At 49.3% G+C, this 22,175-nt stretch overlaps 1 long non-coding RNA gene across 1 annotated transcript; it reads right to left on the bottom strand.

Moving 5' to 3' along the window:
• Positions 1-5,460: 5,460 nt before the first annotated feature.
• Positions 5,461-5,957, bottom strand: LOC103641297 (uncharacterized). Its single transcript, XR_560222.3, has 2 exons — positions 5,797-5,957; positions 5,461-5,682 (listed from the first exon to the last, which is right to left on the bottom strand). It is a non-coding gene; the product is annotated as an uncharacterized lncRNA (long non-coding RNA).
• Between the last annotated feature and the right edge of the window lie 16,218 nt (positions 5,958-22,175).

Raw genomic sequence — 22,175 nt, 5'->3', positions numbered from 1 at the left:
TACCCTTATAGAGTAGTAAAGATAGAGATGGCTGTAAATTGTTGGATCAATGTGGATTTGACCTAAATTAATATTCAATAATAGTTAATGCTAAATGTCCACTTTAATGCTATACTATACTAATAATTTAGTACCATACAGGAAGTTGAAGGGACACATCAATCAACTTAAATAGGTAGACCATTGGTGCATCTATTAAGAAGTTGAGAAAAATATGAAGGTCTGCCACACGCGTGTGCGTGCGCACCGCCGACCGGACCGGGCTGTGGCTCGTGGCCTGTGGTAGATCAGACCTTGGTCCAAATATTCCTTCCTAATGGTTGCACATTTTGCCTGGACTGATGACCGTCCGTTACTGTCCGTAACGGACAGACAGGTTGTAATGGCTGTCAGTTTCTGGCTCTTATGGTAACTGTTACTATATGTTCCCCTCCCTCTGCAAGTTCGTACACTTGCCTGCATTGACTGTGTACGACTACATCAAACATACACACGAGATGTCTCGTGTGAATAGAGCCAGTGATGCATTGAGCATCGGTCCCCGTAGGGTACACTCTATTCTTCGTATTTGTGCATGTTTTACTGTTGTTTACTGCTTATGTGAGTAGTGATACACACATGTACATACATGTCTTCACATACATCACACTAGTTTTCTGGATTAAATTAAATCTAATAATGCCTAATTCTCTAACAATCCAAAAACATGATATTAGGCATTTTTCTGTTAGTGGTTTGATGTTGCGTTAAAACCAAGTGAACCTTTTGATGGGACATTTTACAAGAGATGGCGTAGTAAGAAGATATTGTGGTTAACTGCAATGAACTGCTATCATGCCACACAGGGGAAACTCGAACAGTTCACTCCTGAAGAGGAGAGAATGTTCGACGTTACCGATAACCTGTTTCAAGGCGCCGTGATTGGCGCTCTTGCCAACAAGTATGTTGATTCTTATCTAACGTGCACATCTGCAAAAGAGTTATGGAATGCATTAGATGAGAAGTTCGGGGTTTCTGATGCTCGTAGCGAGCTGTACGTCATGGAGCAGCTGTTTGACTACAAGATGGTGGAAAACCGTCCTGTAGTTGAACAGGCTCATGAAATACAGGCACTGGCTAAGGAATTCGAACAATTCCTATGTGTCTTGCCTGACAAGTTCGTGGCCGGCGGTATTATCGCTAAACTGCCACCTTCTTGGATGGATTTTTCTACCACTCTAAAACATAAGAGACAAGAGTTTAGCGTGGCTAAGCTTATTGGTTCTCTTGATGTTGAGGAGAGGGCGAGAGCAAAATACACTCATGGAAAAGGAGTTGAGACTTCTAGTGTCAATATGATGCAAAAGAAGAACTCTAATGCATCACATAATAACAAAAAGAAGAACAAGCAATAGATTGCAATGAAGCCCAAGCAGACAGCCTCGTTCAAAAAAGAAGAACGACGGAGCTGGTTGCTTTGTTTGCAGGAGCACTGATCATTGGGCAAGCACTTGTCCAGACCGCAAATTTAAGCAAGAGAAAAAACTAGCTCAAGAGAAGAAATCAGTAAACATGGTTGTTAGCGAGACTGCAGAAGGAACATCGGGGTATGGTAATCTTTTACCTACTGTTCTTTCAGTGTGTCAATCCCTTGAGTGGTAGGCTGATACTAGTGCTAATATTCATGTGTGTGCTAATATTTCTTTGTTTTCTTCTTATCAGTGTAAAGGGACTAGAGCCTTGCTGATGGGGAACAGATCACATGCGCGTGTTCTTGGTTTTGGTATAGTCATTTTGAAGTTTACTTCAGGAAAGACGGTGCTATTGAAGAACGTGCAGAATGTCCCCTCTATCAAAAAGAATCTTGTTAGTGGCTCACTTTTATGTCCAGATGGCTATAAACTTGTGTTCTAGTCTAATAAATGTATACTGTCAAGTATATGATATTTGTTGGAAAAGGCTATGACAGTGGAGGTTTGTTCCGCTTATCTTTGCATGATGTGTGTAATAAGTCTGTGAACAATGTTGTTTCGATTGAGTCGTATATTTGGCATTCACGACTTTGTCAGATCAATTTTGGTTGTGTCACACGGTTAGCAAATTTAAATGTAATCCCAAAATTTGATTTAGTCAAAGGTTCTAAGTGCCAGGTGTGTGTGCAATCTAAGAAACCTCGCAAACCTCATAAGGCTACAGAGGCGAGGAATTTGGCACCACTAGACTTAATACATTCCAATTTATGTGAGATGAACGGAATATTGACTAAAGGAGGCAAGTGATATTTTATTACTTTTATCGATGATTCTACTAGATTCTTTTATGTGTATCTCTTAAAATAAAAAGATAAAGCTTTGTATTATTTTAAGACCAACAAAGCTGAAGTTGAAAATCAACTCAAGAGGAAGATTAAACGGTTAAGGTCTGATCGTGGTGGAGAATATTTTTCGGGTGATTTTTCTGATTTTTGTGGAACATGGTATTATTCATGAGAGGACACCGCCATACTCACCACAATCCAATGGGGTTGCTGAAAGAAAGAACCATACTCTAACTGATTTGGTTAATGCCATGTTAGAGACTTCGGGACTATCTAAGGAATGATGGGGTGAGGCGATTTTGATGGCATGTCATGTCCTGAATAAAGTTCATACAAAGAACAAAGAAATCACACCATTCGAGAAATGGGAAAAGAAGAAATTAAATATATCCTATTTGCGCACCTGGGGTTGTTTGGCTAAAGTGAATGTGCTAATTAACAAGAAGCGTACATTAGGACCGAAAACTGTTAATTGTGTTTTTCTTGGGTATGCTTTCCATAGCATTTGATATAGGTTCTTAATTATAAACTCTGGAGTACCGGACATGTTGGTTGGTACTATTATGGAGTCCAGCGATGCTATGTTTTTTAGGACGAATTTCCCATAAAAGCTACACATGATACGTCTAATGATGAACCAATGATACCCTATGAGCATTTTATTGCGGTAAAATACACTGAGGAATTCCATATACATAATCCTGTGGAAGATGACATTGTATCAACTCGAACGAGTAAGAGACCAAGGATTACAAAGTCCTTTGGTGATGATTATCTTGCAGTAAAAGTATATCTTGTGAATGACATACCAAGTACCATTGAAGAGGCATATTCCTCTCTTGATGCTGACTTTTGGAAGGAAACAATAAGGAGCGATATGGATTCTATTATGTCTAATGCAACTTGAGAGGTCGTTGAGCGTCCTTATGGGTGTAAGCCCATTGGGAGTAAATAGGTGTTCAAGAAAAAGCTTAGGCCTGATGGTACTATTGAAAGGTATAAGGCGAGGCTTGTAATTAAAGGCTATTCACAGAAGGAAGGTGAGGATTTCTTTGATACTTATTCACCTGTGGCTCGGTTTTTCACAATTCGTGTGCTACTTTCTCTAGCTGCCTTTCATGGTCTTCTCATCCATCAAATGGATGTTAAGACAACATTCATAAATGGAGAGTTAGATGAGGAAATCTACATAGAGCAGCCAGCTTGGTTTGTAGAAAACGGTCAAGAAGGCATAGTGTGTAAATTATTGAAATCTTTATATGGCCTAAAACAAGCACCTAAGCAATGGCATGAAAAATTCGATAGAACTTTGATGTCTGTCGGCTTTGTTGTGAATGAAGCAGACAAATGTGTATAATCGGTATGGTGGGGGCGAGGGAGTAATTTTATGCATGTATGTTGATGACATTCTAATCTTGGGGATGAGTCTTGATGTGATTAAAGAGACAAAAGAGTTTCTGTCTAATAATTTTGAAATAAAAGATTTGGGAGAAGCTAATGTTATTCTTAACATTAAGCTACTGAGAGAAGGCAATGGTGGGATCACACTTGTGCAATCCCATTATGTGGAAAAGGTTTTGAGTCGCTTTGGTTATAGCGAATGTGAACCTGCTCCAACACCTTATGATCCTAGTAAGCTATTGAAGAAAAATCGAAGGATATCTAGGGATCAATTAAGATATTCCTAAATAATTGGTTCACTCATGTATTAGCTAGCGCTACGAGGCCTGACATCTCGTTTGCTGTGAGTAAACTTAGCCGGTTTATTTCAAATCCGGGAGATGATCACTGGCATGCTCTTGAGTGAGTTCTACGCTATTATGATGCAAATTGGATATCTGATGCTGATGAGATATATGCCACAGGTGGATATATGTTTTCACTTGGAGGTTGCGCTGTTTGATGGAAGTCTTGCAAGTAGACCATCTTAACGAGGTCGACTATGGAAGCAGAACACACATCATTAGATACCACTTCAGTTGAGGCTGAGTGGCTTCGTGAACTACTTATGGATTTACTGGTGGTTGAAAACCTGTGCTGGCCATTTCCATGAACTGTGATAATCAGACTGTGATAATTAATATAAAAAGTTCTAAGGATAATATGAAGTCAACAAGGCACATAAAGAGGCGTTTGAAATCTGTCAGGAAATTGCGAAACTCTAGAGTAATAGAGTTGGACTATGTGCATACGTCTAAAAATTTGGTAGATCAATTTACTAAGGGGCTATCACGTAGTGTGATAGATACTGCATCAAGTGAGATGAGCCTGAGACCCAACTAAAGTTTATCATAGTGGTAACATGTTCTATGTGATCAGAGATCCCGTGAATTAGAATAGTGAAACAAGCTAGTTGTTGACTGAGAGAAAAGACCCTTAATAAGGCTCATTTCAGATACATATCTTTCCTTACTGTAAGGTAGGTTGGTGTTTACATTTTAATATGTTTCAAGTGGCTTTATGAAGCAAAGATGTTGTCCTACATAACATCTTTAGAGAAACATACCTATATGGGTTAACTGCTAGTCACAGTTTATGAGATTTGGGTGGTCTCTAGATACCTATGAAAGGCTATGGAGTTTGACTTATATGCTCCAACCACAGGGGATGCGCTCGGCAATCTAGTACTGGTAAAAAGTTTAGATGGAACTTATCCCACGCAAAATTTTATAGAGTAAAATTTAGAGTCAAAAATATAAAACTTTGAATACTCCCTGCATGTCCAAATTTAGAGCCCAACCCTAATCCGATTCAACCCGTAAATTTTACAGAGTAAATTTAGAGTTCATTACCACCCTTAAATACTCCCTGCAGGTCCAAACGTTTTGGACAAGGTTTGAGTAAAATATATAAAACTTTGGCTACAAATAACACATTTTGTTATTTATTAGTTTTGAAACCTAATAATCATATGCACCTATTTATCTTAAAAAATACTTGTACAAAAGTATATCTGCATTAAGAGTTTATTTGTATTTTAATAAAAAAAATATTGGTCAAAGATATATTTTAGAGATCATGTCATTGTGCTAAATGACTTATAATTTAGGCCCATAGAGTATTTTGAAATAATAAATACGTAATTAAAGGTATGTTAGCTTATATTTTGATCTTGTGGTTGATGCATGATTTGCTAGAACATCTTTATGATTTCCATCTTGGAATTGGATAAAAGCACGGCCTCTTGTTAGTCATAACCACTGCACCCTATCAAGCACTCCACTAAGGTCACAAAACACTCCATAGTCTTTACGCACACGAACTATGCATGATCCTTAATGCACTTCCCTCTAGAAAGTTGCCCACCCCAGTGCCAATAATGTTGCTTGCCGGCCCCATCATAGTCATTGTCAAGCTCCTAGTGTTGCTATTCTCTTTGGTTTGCCCTGATAAGAATCAATTAATTGAAATACATGCAATTTAATCAGAATGAACATTGCATATATCTATCTATCTTTATTTACACAAATAAAGGAAAATTGGTCTAGTTCATTGATTACTGCTTATTATGCGCGCATGAAGTACGACAGAGGATGCAAGAAGAACTATGGCAACCAGCCACAGTGCGTGGATAGTAGTGTGCTTCAGACATTTCGCCATGGGTGCTAGATGAGAGCTAATACCAACCGTGTGTTGGTCAGGATGTCTCTGATATATAGACTCCTGCACCACATGGTTAATCTATAAATACACTCGGCAGCCAACAGATATTTGTTTGTTTTGTCCATCCATCCATCGTATCTATCTACGTGCCTGCTTACCAGCTTGCTTAAATGTTCATCTATCTATCTATCTATCTATCTATCTATCTATCTATCTATCTATCTATATCCATCTTTCTGTTTATCTGCTTGTCCATCCTCATGTATCCGTGTACGTATGTATCCATCTATATCTATCTATCTATATCTATCTATAGTGTTAAATTAGTTATGAAAATTATCTTGACCAATATTAGTGTAAGACCAAGTGCTAGGGTTCAGAGAAATATCTGTGTTAAATGAATTTTTTTGGTAGCATTCACATATTTTTCCCTAGTTCAAAATCGGTTTTTACATATATATGGTAGCAACTTTTTAATGGGGGTTCAATGGCTTCCTAACATATATGCGCAAGTAGAAATAAACTACAAGCAGTTTTCTTAAGAAAATCGCTATAAGAAATCATGTATTTCCACTGAGTTTGTTTTTTATAAAAACGTCAGTAAAATCAGATTTACACCAAAAGTTGTAGTGTTTGAGAAGATCTGCTACTTTGTAGTTGACTAAATTTTCATTGATCGTCTTCAAAAATTATGTTTGAATATGTCATATTTGAAATTTGAATTTTCAAATGACATCAGATGAAGAAACCATAAAAACCAAAGTTATAGATCTAGAAATCTAGAAAACTTTATAGTTGATAACTTTTTCATTTGAATTTACTTAGGGTCTCAAACACACATTTTAAAATAACATAAAGATAAAATGAGGACGAGTAGTCAAGTATCGTAAATGGACACAATAGTGTTACAGGTGAAGTGATTAGGGAGGGAATGTGTGAGGCCCTAATTGGTTCACGGGTTCGAGTCCTCGTGGCCATGGAGTGCATGTTTTCACGTGAAAAATCACTTGACTTGTGACTAACCAACACCTTCATATGGTTATTAGCTATGCTACTTCACAAAACTAAGACTATGTGGAACAAACCTGGCAAGAATGTTTCTAAGTCAAGCTAATTAAGAAGCTCATCCATGGTCAAGCCATCCAAATGACACTGAAACATTGCAAAAGGGAAAATAGATAATTCAACGAACACTCGACTTTCCTCAATTCACCCAATAGTCACCTTTCCTCAACTCAAACAATAGAGCCACCTCATTGCCAACATATTTAGGACTACCAAAAAGTTTCTAAACCACCAAAGCTAGAGCCAAGCACACTAGAATTTTTTAAAAAAACATCCCCAAACCCAAGCATTAAGTAACAATCAAATGCCTCTTGAGGATATTGTAGCATTTCGCCTGAATAGGCCTAATAGCCAAAGAATCTACATGAATAGAGCATCTGAATCAAAATTCTAGGAGTCATGAAAACAACTAACAAACCCACCCCATCATGATCAAAAGAGTGTAGTCTACTACCTACACTCAAAGAGGTGTCTAGCACAGTTGATCCTAGGCCACCCACCAAAATGGTCAAGTCAACAAATATCGCTTGCACTTCCATTGAAACCTCATATTCAAAAATCTAGGTATACTCCTCGTTAATAATATGTACCTACAAAGCAAAACCCTAAATATCTAGGATATCGTCATTAATCATATCCAACTGAACACTGCCATCATTGAATTAGCATTCCCCTTACTCAACAAAAAGATCGCTTGGCTATAACAACCTGATATGATGAAATATTATGACTTCCAAGACTAGACTCAGCACCTCCTCTTCCACTTCCTTGATGATAGGAGACAACATTAAAGATGAAACCCTTGCACCTTTCTCAACATCCTTTGAGGCCTCCACCATCTTCTTCGATCTAAGTATCTTTTTGGAAGTTCCCTTTTACTTTACCTGAGCCCCCTTATCCAACTGCTCCCAAAGCTACAACTTCTCAGGAACAATGTTTTGAGTACAATGACATGAGCAACATGTTCCCTATCCAAGTAATCATTGATCATTTTACAAGAAACCTCATTCACCCGATGCACGACATCTTCATTACTTTATGCCTAATCCTTGATCAACCCAAACCTTAGGAAGGGCACACCATCACCAATGTCACAATATGTAAGATGCACCTTCTTGAAGGAGAATACCTTCCAAATATTGTGCCCCAATGATCTAGAAACTTGACAATTAGGTCTCAACCTAAAAATGGGACCCTAGCTCGAAGGCCTCTTTACATGCGTTTGAAGATGAAGTTTTGTTTGACATAACATGATGATTTAGCCTAGAAACCCCCATGACCTAAGAAAAAGGGTAGTGGACCCTTTCCATCTTCACCTCTGAGTTTCTAGCTTGGGGTATTTACATATATTACAAGGCTAATCATCATCCCACCGATTACAATAGGCATATGATAGATCCACCTTCACGTGACCTATGATGGAATGTCTCGAATGAAACATGCACCAACCACAATAATCATGCTTAACCTCCTTATTGTACCCTAACAATGACTTCCTTTGGTGCGTGATTGTGTGGACCATCATGTAGGAAAACCTTTGCAAGTAAAGCTCAACAACAAAGCCTCAACGTGCTTAAACAAACTTTGATAAATTCACTGTGCTATTTGGATACAACTAAACTTCAAATACATCTAGAACCTTGGCAAAAGGCATTGACGAGATGCGAAGACTAGCAAAAAAAGAAATCTTGAAACATGATGCCTTCGAAGTCGTCAGCTTTGGCACCATTTACCCACCCAAACATCTCACTATATCACACAAAGACTAGCTAAGCTGGTAATCATGTCAAGGGCCCCTTAGTAGTTAGTAAAGAATAAAAAATAAAAGATATTTGTAAGCTTTTACCACCCTTGATTCCTAACCAGATCTTTGGTGACCAATTCAACATTTGCCAAGCTAGATGTGTCATTAGTAATCTAATGCCGAAGGGTTTTCTTTCATAGAAACTTTAGTAGTATCCATCAAATTAGCAATCCTCAAGCAAAGGGACAAAGGGCCAACCCCATAAAAGCAGCCATAAAGCAATTCACTAGGTGCATCAAAGTAGCAAAAGTGCAAGGTGTGGTGAACCAGCACAAAACGTTCAGAAAGATTAAATGCAAGAATGCAAAGGACGTCCACCTGTATCGGCCCTTATATAGGGTTCCAACCAAAGTTATGTCTTCCCTCAACATTATAAGTCCATAGAAGCATGCAAAATCATGATTCTATTTGTGGCTTGTTGTCATTAATTTTTATAGTTTTAGAATTCATATGCTATATCATTAGAAATATCTATGTCAATTTTCCTATGAAATAAATGGTGTCTCATTTGCACTTTTGATCTAGAGGGAGGAAGAAAGAGCCTGGTAGCTAGGGGAGAGAGAGGGAGAAAGGAGAGTGGCTCTGCTACTGGTTATAAATCCTAACCCTAATTAGGGTGGACTAATGTGTGTGTATGGAGAAGACAGTACATGGGTTGTCCCAAATCCCATTACAACAGTGGATACACACAAGTAATCTAACAGTTATGTACAGCTTGGTTGAGGTTGCACATGTTGGTGTTGGTTGCACAAGAATGAATGAAGACTCCTCAAATCCTCCACTAAGTTGACATTTTGCTTGTTTTATGTGAGTGTGTGTTTTTAGGCCAGCCAAAGAATGCCAGGAAATCCAAGACAATGAAGATACAAAAAATCCAAGGAACAAAGACCTTCGTGGTATGACTAAAGGTCCTATAAGCTTTGAGGTGTAAGATGGCTGAAGATCCCTAAAAGAATTCCTAGATGAGGTGTTCTATAGAGCCAATCAAGAATGCCTAGAATCTTAAGAGGATGAGCCTCGAATGTTCCTACTTGTGGGCCTTAGGCGTCTAGAAAATTTTGATCCACTTCTCTCATATGTTCGAGGAGTCATATAAGCTTCCACCTCGAAGGACCTATGATGACCATAACATACTATTGGTATATGATTCTCACCCAATGTTAGTATGATGATTTCGTTATCCCCCTACTTTAAAGAACAAAATCAAGAAACAAGTCCTAGAAATGTGTAAGGTTCCTAAGATTCAACCTAGTGCTACTACCTTTTCGCCTTTTGTCCCGCTTGTCAAGGAAAACAAAAAAAATATGGATGTTTTGCATTGATATGTTATACTCAATGACCTCACCAACAAAAACATGTTTGTAGTATCGGTTATCGATGAGTTGCTAGAGGAATTGGCTAAGGCATGTTGGTTCAATTGCCTGCATTTAAAGGTTGGCTTTGATTTAATCCACCTTAGTGCAAGTGAGACGTTCAAGACATCATTCCAAACTCTATAGACTCATATTGTGTTTCTTATGAATCTCTTATTCATAATGTTAATATTCTGATCGTGACAAAATATACCAAGTTTGTTGTAATCGATAAAGTTCATTTTAGTGCTTTTTAATTCATCTAAATAAATGGTATATATTATTAGGTTAGAAAGGGTCATATATATAAGATAACACTAATGTGGAGATAATTCTAGATAAATATGATTTTTAGTATAATGTTTCCTTTCTAGTTATACCAAAAAACTAACATTTGAATCATGGTGAAATATATTTTCATAGTTGTATACTTGTTGTGATAACTCTGAACAATTTTGTGTATAAAGTTGGTCAAATTAAGTTAGTTTGACTTTGGACAAATATAGAATGATTTGTTTCTTGGAGGGAGAGAGTAGATATTTCTATAGAACATATATCCAACTACTTAGATGCATGTGCATTGTTACGGTTTCTATATATCACATAGGTAGACCTTAATCAAACGAGATAGTTGTTCAAACATGTTCCAAACCTTTACAATAAGCATTCGACAGCCTTGAGCGGCTTGCGAGGATGGTGGCAGTGGGGTCCTGTTCACGTCCTCAAGACTTAAAGGCCTTGCAGGCGTAGCGTGCGGTGGTGCCACGATGGGTTCCTGCGCCGATGCCCCTCCCCTCATCAATCAAACAACTACAATCTCGAATTGAACCTAGCTAATCCCAAATTTAACAAATCGAAAACTCATATCTCAATCTATGACTTGATAGCTCTATTGCGTTGACACTTGGTAGCCCTATATGCATGTGCCATCATCTTGATTGTGTCGTTGCCTGCATGGGCGAGCACATCACTGGTGTACAAGTATATATGTTCAAATGGGTCAGGTCTTGTAACACCCAGGCTTTAAGGAACAAAGCCAGGTGCATCTCATATATGCGCCAGAGAAGACAACACATATAATAACAGAGTGCATAGAGATGAATGCCATAAATATATAAATGTACTTATTATATAGCGGAAGTCTTACAAAAGTAAATGATAAAATAAAGCGAACTATATGTTATTCCCTGGCGCCACAAAGCTGACTGGGAGACGCCACCTAGATCAAGTCGAAAGCCTCAGTGTTAGGTGGCTCCTCTTCGACCACCTGCTCTTCTCCTGTGGGGGGGGGGGGGTGTGAGACAGCAAGAGTGAGCTCACATACGTTCATAGCTCAACAAGTCGTGCGGAATAATGTGCATGAACTCACCAAAGGTGAGAGTTCATGTGAAGTGTAAGGCTGATCAATAAAATAAAGGTTGAAGCTGAGCATTGCTTTTATAAGTTGGTCAAAATTTTATTAGCAGTTACTAAGTACAAGTAAATACCAAACCATAGTAATAATAAGTAAAAGTAGTAATAAAATAATCCTAGATGCAATGAAATGACAAATTAAATTTAATTCCATAAATTAATCATGTGAGTGTTCGAGCTACTAGCTTTCCTAGTTAATTAGCCAAGGGCGTCCCATTAAACCCTTGTGGTAGCACTGTTTTTCCGGTTGGTTCTTCATGTTCCCATTAACATAATGATCTTATCATGAATAGTAAATAATAAACAGATAATAAAAAGTATAACAATGAGTGATGAATATCTCTATACCCAAAGTCACATGAAGCAATAGCATGTACTACCCAAAAAATTAATAGTAAAACCAGTGGTGAAACAAGGTATAAAGATAGTCAAAATCTAGGGTAACCTATTGGGTCCCATCAAAATTAACCTATGCAGATCATTATGATTAATAAGAACATTGTCGGGGACCATAATTAGGGGTACCCTCAAGACGCCTAATTCTCAGCTGGTAACCCCCATCAGCATAAAGCTGCAAAGGCCTGATGGGTACGATTAAGTCAGGGATCAGTCCACATGAGTGACTCGATCACGCTTCACCCGAGCCTAGCCTCGGCCAAGGGCAGCCGACCTCGAGAGACTTCCGTCTCGCCCGAGGCCCCCTTTTTATGGCGGACACATCACCGGCTCGCCCGAGGCCTTGGCTTCGCTCAGAAGCAACCTTGACTAAATCGCCACACCGACTGACCAAATTGCAGGGGCATTTAACGCAAAGGTGGCCTGACACCTTCATCCTGACACGCGCCCCCGGCAGAGCCGAAGTGACCGCCGTCACTCCACCGCTCCACTGGCCAGTCTGACAGAAGGACAGCGCCGCCTGCGCCACTCCGACTGCAGTGCCACTCGACAGAGTGAGTCTGATAGACAGTCAGGCCTTGCCAAAGGCACCACGGCGAACTCCGCTCCGCCCGACCCCAGGGCTCGGACTCGGGCTAAGACCCGGAAGACGGCGAACTCCGCTCCGCCCGACCCCAGGGCTCGGACTCGGGCTAAGACCCGGAAGACGGCGAACTCCGCTCCGCCCGACCCCAGGGCTCGGACTCGGGCTAAGACCCGGAAGACGGCGAACTCCGCTCCGCCCGACCCCAGGGCTCGGACTCGGGCTAAGACCCGGAAGACGGCGAACTCCGCTCTGCCCGACCCCAGGGCTCGGACTCGGGCTAAGACCCGGAAGACGGCGAACTCCGCTCCGCCCGACCCTAGGGCTCGGACTCGGGCTAAGACCCGGAAGACGGCGAACTCCGCTTCGCCCGACCCCAGGGCTCGGACTCGGGCCAAGACCCAGAAGACGACGAAACTCCGCCTCGCCCGACCCCAGGGCTCGGACTCCGCCCTGGCCTCGGCCGAACGACTTCCGCCTCGCCCGACCCCATGGCTCGGGCTCGGCCACGGCAACGGAAGGCAGACTCGACCTCGGCTTCGGAGGAACCCCCACGTCGCCCTGCCTAGGGCACAGACCGCCACGTCAACAGGAAGCGCCATCATCATCCTACCCCGAATCGACTCGGGTCACGGAGAACAAGACCGGCGTCCCATCCGGCCAGCTCCGCCGGAGGGGCAATGATGGCGCTCCACAAGCTCTATGACGACGGCGGCCCCCAGCTCTCTTACGGAAGCAGGACGACGTCAGCAGGGACTCGACCGCTCCAACAGCTGTCCCTCCGCCAAGCTCCACCGCACCTCCGACAGCCACGACATCACGCCAGCAGGGTGCCCAGATCTCTCCGGCTGCCACATTGGCATGTACCTAGGGCGCTAGCTCTCCCTCCGCTAGACACGTAGCACTCTGCTACACCCCCCATTGTACACCTGGATCCTCTCCTTACGACTATAAAAGGGAGGACCAGGGCCTTCTTAGAGAGGGTTGGCCGCGCGGGACCGAGGACGGGACAGACGCTCTTTTGGGGCCGCTCGCTTCCCTCACCCGCGTGGACGCTTGTAACCCCCCTACTGCAAGCGCACCTGACCTGGGCGCGGGACGAACACGAAGGCCGCGGGACTTCCACCTCTCTCACGCTCGACTCCGGCCACCTCGCCTCTCCCCCCTTCGCGCTCGCCCACGCGCTCGACCCATCTGGGCTGGGGCACGCAGCACACTCACTCGTCGGCTTAGGGACCCCCCTGTCTCGAAACGCCGACAGTTGGCGCGCCAGGTAGGGGCCTGCTGCGTGCTGACGAACAGCTCCCCGTCAAGCTCCAGATGGGCAGTCTCCAGCAACCTCTCCGGCCCGGGACGGTGCTTCGTTTTGGGACTCTTGAGTTCATGTCCTTCGACGGCAGCTACGACATGATACTTCTTCCACCGCCGCGCGACTACGACAATGGCGGCCGACAACCCGCCCGCCGGCGGCGGAATCGACGACGTCTTCCCCGCGTGGTGGAAGGGCAACCTTTGGGCTCGCTCCGTTCTCTCCCCCGCCAACGGAGGAGGAGGCGGGGCCGTCAAGGCCAGGCGGGAGGCCGCGCTTCGTCGGCCGTCGAGCGAATCGACGCCCCCAACGCCCCGACGGAAGGCACGCCGGACGTCGACCTCGCGTTCAAGACGGAGGCAAGCGCCGTTCGCCCGCGGCACGCTGACCCCGAGCAAGAAGACGACGCCGGCGCGCTCGCGGAAAGCCTACAGGACGTCGCCCTCGAACCAGAGTTGACGGTGCAACCAGTCCCCGATGTGACTACATCGCTCCTCGTCGACAAAAAGGTACCGACTAACTCCCATCTTGCGTCATTTCGACTCGGCCTCAACCCGCCAAACGACCTCGTTTTGGCGGGCGCTCTCATTGAGGCGAGTGCAACCCCACTGAGGTTCCGTATGCGGTCGCCTTGGGACCGACTGACGGACGTCTGGACCTACGGGCCCTCTGGGTCCGAGGAAGATGACGATCCCAGCATCGCTTGGGATTTCTCCGGACTTGGCAACCCCAGTGCCGTGCGGGACTTCATGACCGCATGTGACTACTGTCTATCCGACTGTTCCGGTGGAAGCCGCAGCCTTGGCGACGAGAGCTGCGGCCCAAGCCGCGAATGTTTCCACATCGAGCTAGGGAATCCCTCCGAAGGCAACCATCTTGGCATGCCGGAGGACGGTGATCTCCCTAGGCCGGTGCCTCGCGCCGACATCCCACGGGAGCTAGCTGTGGTCCCCGCTCCGGCGGGGGGTTACGACCCACAACTCGAGCAAGTCCGCGAGGCGCAGGCCAGGCTCAACGAGGGAACAGGAGCGCTTGAGCCGATCCGTCGGGACGTCGGACAGGCGTGGGCGGGCCAACCCCTGGCCGGAGAAATACGTCACTTGCCCCAAGGTCTCCAGCACCGCGTCGCCAACGATGTCAGGATCAGGCCGCCGCCCGCATCCAGCGGGGTTGGTCAGAACCTGGCAACCGCAGCGATGCTCATTCGCGCGATGCCGGAGCCGTCAACCACCGAGGGTCGGCGAGTCCAGGGAGAACTCAAGAATCTCCTGGAAGGCGCTGCGGCCCGACGGGCCGAGAGCACTGCCTCCCGAAGGCAAGGTTATCCCTCGGAACCTCATGCCGCGACTTCCCGATTCATGCGGGAAGCCTCGGTCTACACCGGGCGCACGTGCAACACCGCGCCTGCGGCCCCGGGCCACCTCGGCATCGAGCACCATCGACGCGACCGTCGGGCTCACCTCGACGAAAGGGTGCGCCGAGGCTACCACCCCAGGCGTGGGGGGCGCTACGACAGCAGGGAGGATCGGAGTCCCTCGCCCGAACCACCCGGTCCGCAGGCCTTCAGTCGGGCCATCCGACGGGCGCCATTCCTGACCCGGTTCCGACCCCCGACTACTATCACGAAGTACTCGGGGGAAACGAGACCGGAACTGTGGCTCGCGGACTACCGCCTTGCCTGCCAACTGGGTGGAACGGACGATGACAACCTCATCATCCGTAACCTCCCCCTGTTCCTCTCCGACACTGCTCGCGCCTGGTTGGAGCACCTGCCTCCGGGGCAGATCTCCAACTGGGACGACTTGGTCCAAGCCTTCGCTGGCAATTTCCAGGGCACATACGTGCGCCCCGGGAATTCTTGGGACCTTCGAAGCTGCCGGCAACAGCCGGGGGAGCCGCTTCGGGACTACATCCGGCGATTCTCGAAGCAGCGCACCGAGCTGCCCAACATCACCGACTCGGATGTCATCGGCGCGTTCCTCGCCGGCACCACTTGCCGCGACCTGGTGAGCAAGCTGGGTCACAAAACCCCCACCAGGGCGAGCGAGCTGATGGACATCGCCACCAAGTTCGCCTCTGGCCAGGAGGCGGTCGAGGCTATCTTCCGAAAGGACAAGCAGCCCCAGGGCCGCCCATCGGAAGAAGCTCCCGAGGCGTCTGCTCCGCGCGGCGCCAAGAAGAAAGGCAAGAAGAAGTCGCAATCGAAACGCGACGCCGCTGACGCGGACCTTGTCGCCACCGCCGAGTATAAGAACCCTCGGAAGCCCCCCGGAGGTGCAAACCTCTTCGACAAGATGCTCAAGGAGCCGTGCCCCTATCATCAGGGGCCCGTCAAACACACCCTCGAGGAGTGCGTTATGCTTCGGCGTCACTTCCACAGGGCCGGGCCACCCGCCGAGGGTGGCAGGGCCCGCGACGACGACAAGAACGAAGATCACCTAGCAGGAGAATTCCCCGAGGTCCGCGACTGCTTCATGATCTATGGAGGGCATGCGGCGAATACCTCGGCTCGGCACCGCAAGCAAGAGCGCCGGGAGGTCTGCTCGGTGAAGGTGGCGGCGCCAGTCTACCTAGACTGGTCCGACAAGCCCATCACTTTCGACCAGGCCGACCACCCCGATCATGTGCCGAGCCCGGGGAAATACCCGCTCGTCGTCGACCCCGTTGTCGGCGATGTCAGGCTCACCAAGGTCCTGATGGATGGGGGCAGCTGCCTCAACATCATCTACGCCGAGACCCTCAAGCTCCTGCGCGTCGATCTGTCCTCCGTCCGAGCAGGCGCTGCGCCCTTCCACGGGATCATCCCTGGGAAGCGCGTCCAGCCCCTCGGGCGACTCGACCTCCCCGTCTGCTTCGGGACACCCTCCAACTTCCGAAGGGAGACCCTGACGTTCGAGGTGGTCGGGTTCCGAGGAACCTACCACGCCGTGCTAGGGAGGCCATGCTACGCGAAGTTCATGGCCGTCCCCAACTACACCTACCTGAAGCTCAAGATGCCGGGCCCCAACGGGGTCATCACCGTCGGCCCCACGTACAAACACGCGTTCGAATGCGACGTGGAGTGCGTGGAGTACGCCGAGGCCCTCGCCGAGTCCGAGGCCCTCATCGCCGACCTGGAGAACCTCTCCAAGGAGGTGCCAGACGTGAAGCGCCACGCCGGCAACTTCGAACCAGCGGAGACGGTCAAGGTCGTCCCTCTCGACCCCAGTGGCGACACCACCAAGCAGGTCCGGATCGGTTCCGGGCTCGACCCCAAATAGGAAGCAGTGCTCGTCGACTTTCTCCGCGCGAACGCCGACGTCTTTGCGTGGAGTCCCTCGGACATGCCCGGCATACCGAGGGATGTCGCCGAGCACTCGCTGGATATTCGGGCCGGAGCCCGACCCGTCAGGCAGCCTCTGCGCCGATTCGACGAGGAGAAGCGCAGAGTGATTGGCGAAGAGATCCACAAGCTAATGGCAGCAGGGTTCATCAAAGAGGTATTCCATCCCGAATGGCTTGCCAACCCTGTGCTTGTGAGGAAGAAAGGGGGGAAATGGCGGATGTGTGTAGACTACACTGGTCTCAACAAAGCATGTCCGAAGGTTCCCTACCCTCTGCCTCGCATCGACCAAATCGTGGATTCCACCGCTGGGTGCGAAACCCTGTCCTTCCTCGATGCCTACTCAGGGTATCACCAGATCCGGATGAAAGAGTCCGACCAGCTCGCGACTTCTTTCATCACGCCGTTCGGCATGTACTGCTATGTCACCATGCCGTTCAGTTTGAGGAATGCGGGCGCGACGTACCAGCGGTGCATGAACCATGTGTTCGGCGAACACATCGGTCGCACAGTCGAGGCCTACGTCGATGACATCGTAGTCAAGACAAGGAAGGCTTCCAACCTCCTCTCCGACCTTGAAGTGACATTCCGGTGTCTCAAGGCGAAAGGAGTCAAGCTTAATCCTGAGAAGTGTGTCTTCGGGGTGCCCCGAGGCATGCTCCTAGGGTTCATCGTCTCCGAGCGAGGCATCGAAGCCAACCCGGAGAAGATCGCGGCCATCACCAGCATGGGACCCATCAAGGACTTAAAAGGGGTACAGAGGGTCATGGGATGCCTCGCGGCCCTGAGCCGCTTCATCTCACGCCTCGGCGAAAGAGGTCTGCCTCTGTACCGCCTCTTAAGGAAGGCCGAGTGTTTCGCTTGGACCCCCGAGGCCGAGGAAGCCCTCGGCAACCTGAAGGCGCTCCTTACAAAGGCGCCTGTCTTGGTGCCCCCGGCGGACGGAGAAGCCCTCTTGGTCTACGTCGCCGCGACCACTCAGGTGGTTAGCGCCGCGATTGTGGTCGAAAGGCAAGAAGGGCATGCATTGCCCGTTCAGAGGCCGGTCTACTTCATCAGCGAAGTGCTGTCCGAGACTAAGATCCGCTACCCGCAAGTTCAAAAGCTGCTGTATGCTGTGATCCTGACAAGGCGGAAGCTGCGACACTACTTCGAGTCTCATCCGGTAACTGTGGTGTCATCCTTCCCCCTGGGGGAGATCATCCAGTGCCGAGAGGCCTCGGGCAGGATCACAAAGTGGGCGGTGGAAATCATGGGCGAAACGATCTCGTTCGCCCCTCGGAAGGCCATCAAGTCCTAGGTGTTGGCGGATTTCGTGGCCGAATGGGTCGACACCCAGCTGCCAACGACTCCGATCCAACCGGAGCTCTGGACCATGTTTTTCGACGGGTCGCTGATGAAGACGGGGGCCGGCGCAGGCCTGCTCTTCATCTCGCCCCTCGGAAAGCACTTGCGCTACGTGCTGCGCCTCCATTTCCCGGCGTCCAACAATGTGGCCGAGTACGAAGCTCTGGTCAACGGATTGCGGATCGCCATCGAGCTAGGGGTCAGACGCCTCGACGCCCGCGGTGATTCGCAGCTCGTCATCGACCAAGTCATGAAGAACTCCCACTGCCGCGACCCAAAGATGGAGGCCTACTGCGACGAGGTTCGGCGCCTGGAAGACAAGTTCTTCGGGCTCGAGCTCAACCACATCGCTCGGCGCTACAACGAAACCGCAGATGAGCTGGCTAAGATAGCCTCGGGGCGAACGACAGTCCCCCCGGATGTCTTCTCCCGGGATCTGCATCAACCCTCCGTCAAGCTCGACGACGCGCCCGAGCCCGAGGTACCCTCGGCTCAGCCCGAGGTACCCTCGGCACAGCCCGAGGTACCCTCGGCACAGCCCAAGGTACCCTCGGCCTCCGAGGGTGAGGCACTGAACGTCGAGGAAGGGCAGAGCGGGGCCACGCCAGATCAAGATTGGCAGGCCCCGTACCTGCAATATCTCCGTCGAGGAGAGCTACCCCTCGACCAAGTCGAGGCTCGGCGGGTAGCGCGACGCTCCAAGTCATTCGTCTTGCTGGCCGACGAAGAGGAGCTCTATCATCGCAGCCCCTCGGGCATCCTCCAGCGATGCATCTCCATCGCCGAAGGTCGGGAACTGCTGCAAGAAATACACTCGGGGGCTTGCGGCCACCACGCAGCGCCCCGAGCCCTTGTCGGAAATGCTTTCCGGCAAGGCTTCTACTGGCCAACGGCGGTGGCTGACGCCACTAGAATTGTCCGCACCTGCGAAGGGTGCCAATTCTATGCGAAGCGGACGCACCTGCCCGCTCAGGCTCTGCAGACAATACCCGTCACTTGGCCCTTCGCTGTATGGGGTCTGGACCTCGTCGGTCCCTTGCAGAAGTCGCCCGGGGGCTACACGCACCTGCTGGTCGCCATCGACAAATTCTCCAAGTGGATCGAGGTCCGACCTCTGAACAGCATCAGGTCCGAGCAGGCGGTGGCGTTCTTCACCAACATCATCCATCGCTTCGGGGTCCCGAACTCCATCATCACCGACAACGGCACCCAGTTCACCGACAAAAAATTCTTGGATTTTTGCGAGGATCACCATATCCGGGTGGACTAGGCCGCCGTGGCTCATCCCATGTCGAATGGGCAAGTAGAGCGTGCCAACGGCATGATTCTACAAGGGCTCAAGCCTCGGATCTACGACGACCTCAACAAATTCGGCAAGCGATGGATGAAGGAACTCCCCTCGGTGGTCTGGAGCCTAAGGACGACGCCGAGTCGTGCCACGGGCTTCACGCCGTTTTTCCTGGTCTACGGGGCTGAAGCTATCTTGCCCACTGACCTGGAATACGGCTCCCCGAGGGCGAGGGCCTACACCGAACAAAGCAACCAAGCTAGCCGAGAGGAATCGCTGGACCAGCTGGAGGAAGCTCGGGACAGGGCCTTACTACACTCGGCGCGGTACCAACAGTCCCTGCGACGCTACCACGCCCGAGGGGTCCGGTCCCGAGAACTCCAGGTGGGCGATCTGGTGCTTCGGCTGCGGCAAGACGCCCGAGGGAGGCACAAGCTCACGCCCCCCTGGGAAGGGCCATTCGTCATCGCCAAAGTTCTGAAGCCCGGAACATACAAGCTGGCCAACCATCAAGGCGAGATCTACGGCAACGCTTGGAACATCAAACAGCTACGTCGCTTCTACCCTTAAGATGTTTTCAAGTTGTTCATATACCTCGCGCCTACGCAAAGTTTAGTCGTCAAGGAAGGGTCGGCCTAGCCTCGGCAAAGCCCGACCCTCCCTCGGGGGCTAAAAGGGGGGAGACCCCCTCTGCGTCGAATTTTTCCTCGAAAAAGGATCTCTTTTTAGCAGGATTTCTTTCGTGCTTCTCGACTACTTCGGAAAGCGGATCCTGGAAACGACGGAGTACACGTAAGCAGCCAAGGCTGACCGAGCCGAGGGACTCCTACGCCTCCGGGATACGGATACCTCACTCATCACCTTCTGCGATAAGTAACTTGCGCTCGGATAAAGCAACTCCGTGGACCGAACAAGTCTTCACGTTCGGAAGCTCTCCTGCCGAAGCAGTCCTTCAAGCTTTCTCGACTAAGTCGGGGACAGGGCCTCATGGACGGGTGAAAGTACGCGTAAGCGGCAAGGCCGACCGAGCCGAGGGATTCCCACGCCTCTGGGATACGGATACCTCACTCGTCCCTTCCGCGAAAAGCAACTCTCGCTCACACAAACATCCCTGTTACCGACAGAGTCCAGATGCTCGAAACAAGAGGAAAAAAGGCGCAGCTTCGCAAGCGTGGCGAGGGTGTGTTTTTTCTGGCCTCGGCGGCCGCAGAAAGCACACGCTACAAGATGATCTGATCCTGTAGGCTCGGGTCTTCACGCTGAAGGGAGCCGTAGCACCCTCGGCATCGACGACGTCTCCAGCAAAGTCCGACCCAGCCTCGGGCGGCGACGCGGCCCAGGGGCTCCTCCGGGAATCCGGCCCGAGCAGGCGGCTCGACCGGTTACCCCTGGGGCCTCGGTCAACCGGCTTCCAAGGGCGCCAGCCCGACCCGAGGACTCGACTGATCGACTTCGGCGTCGGCTCCGCTGACGGACAACACGGCTAGGCTCCGGCCAACCAGGTTCCCATTCTCGAGCCAACTCCGCCGCTGTTCATACTGATATCGCTACCCCTGGCCTCGGTCCACCGAAGGGCAGCCGAGGGGTCTCTTTAACTAAGCTAGCGGAACCCCAGACAACAAGGCCGAACGGGTCGAGGGATTCCTACGCCTCCGGGATATGGATACCTCACCCGTCACCTTGACACGGGGCGACTCATGCTTGGTAAAGCGGTTCAGATAATCAACAGGCGAGACTTAGTGCTCGAAAATGAGGAAAAAACACGGCTCCGTGCCGAAATTACATACATGTTCAGGCCCCGACAGCCGCAATGAACAAAAAACACTGGCATTCGAAGTGCCATTACGAACGGAACTCCGGTTCCCCCTCCGCAGGCACGAACGACCCCACTCCGAGGGGGAAGGCCTGCGGAGCAACTGAAGGCCGACGAATGGCGCGCCGTCACCTGCTCCAGCAGCGGCGACGACGACGCCTTCTGCTCCGAGGGACCAAGCAGCGGCAACGCCGACCTCAGGCTAGATGCCGCTGCCAGGAGGCCCCCGCCCATGCCAAAACTCGTAAGGCAAGGACGGGCAGAAGGCCGTAGAGTTGGAGGTCAGCCCGAGGCCGGCCCCGGCTATCTCGCCGGCAGCAGAACCTCTTCAAGCTGCCGTGGCGGATGCCGGCACCGCGAGCGGCTCCGAAGCCACCCGCGCCTGAAAGCCAGGCACGCTGCAGCTGCCAGCGCCACGGACGACGACCGCCTTTCCCTCCGATCACTGAGTGAAGGAGCGGGCCGCCGCCCACGCGGGGGCCGACCTCAACTCGGCGCACTCCCCTCCCCAGCCCTGGTGATGAAAATCCTTGAGGCTGAGGGAGGGGAAGAGGCCGCAGCCCGGCTCGCTTTCCCCCACCATC

The sequence above is a fragment of the Zea mays genome, chromosome 10 (genome assembly GCF_902167145.1).
Source record: "Zea mays cultivar B73 chromosome 10, Zm-B73-REFERENCE-NAM-5.0, whole genome shotgun sequence".
NCBI classification, from domain to species: Eukaryota; Viridiplantae; Streptophyta; class Magnoliopsida; order Poales; family Poaceae; genus Zea; species Zea mays.
This window is presented reverse-complemented; position numbering and strand designations above follow the sequence as displayed.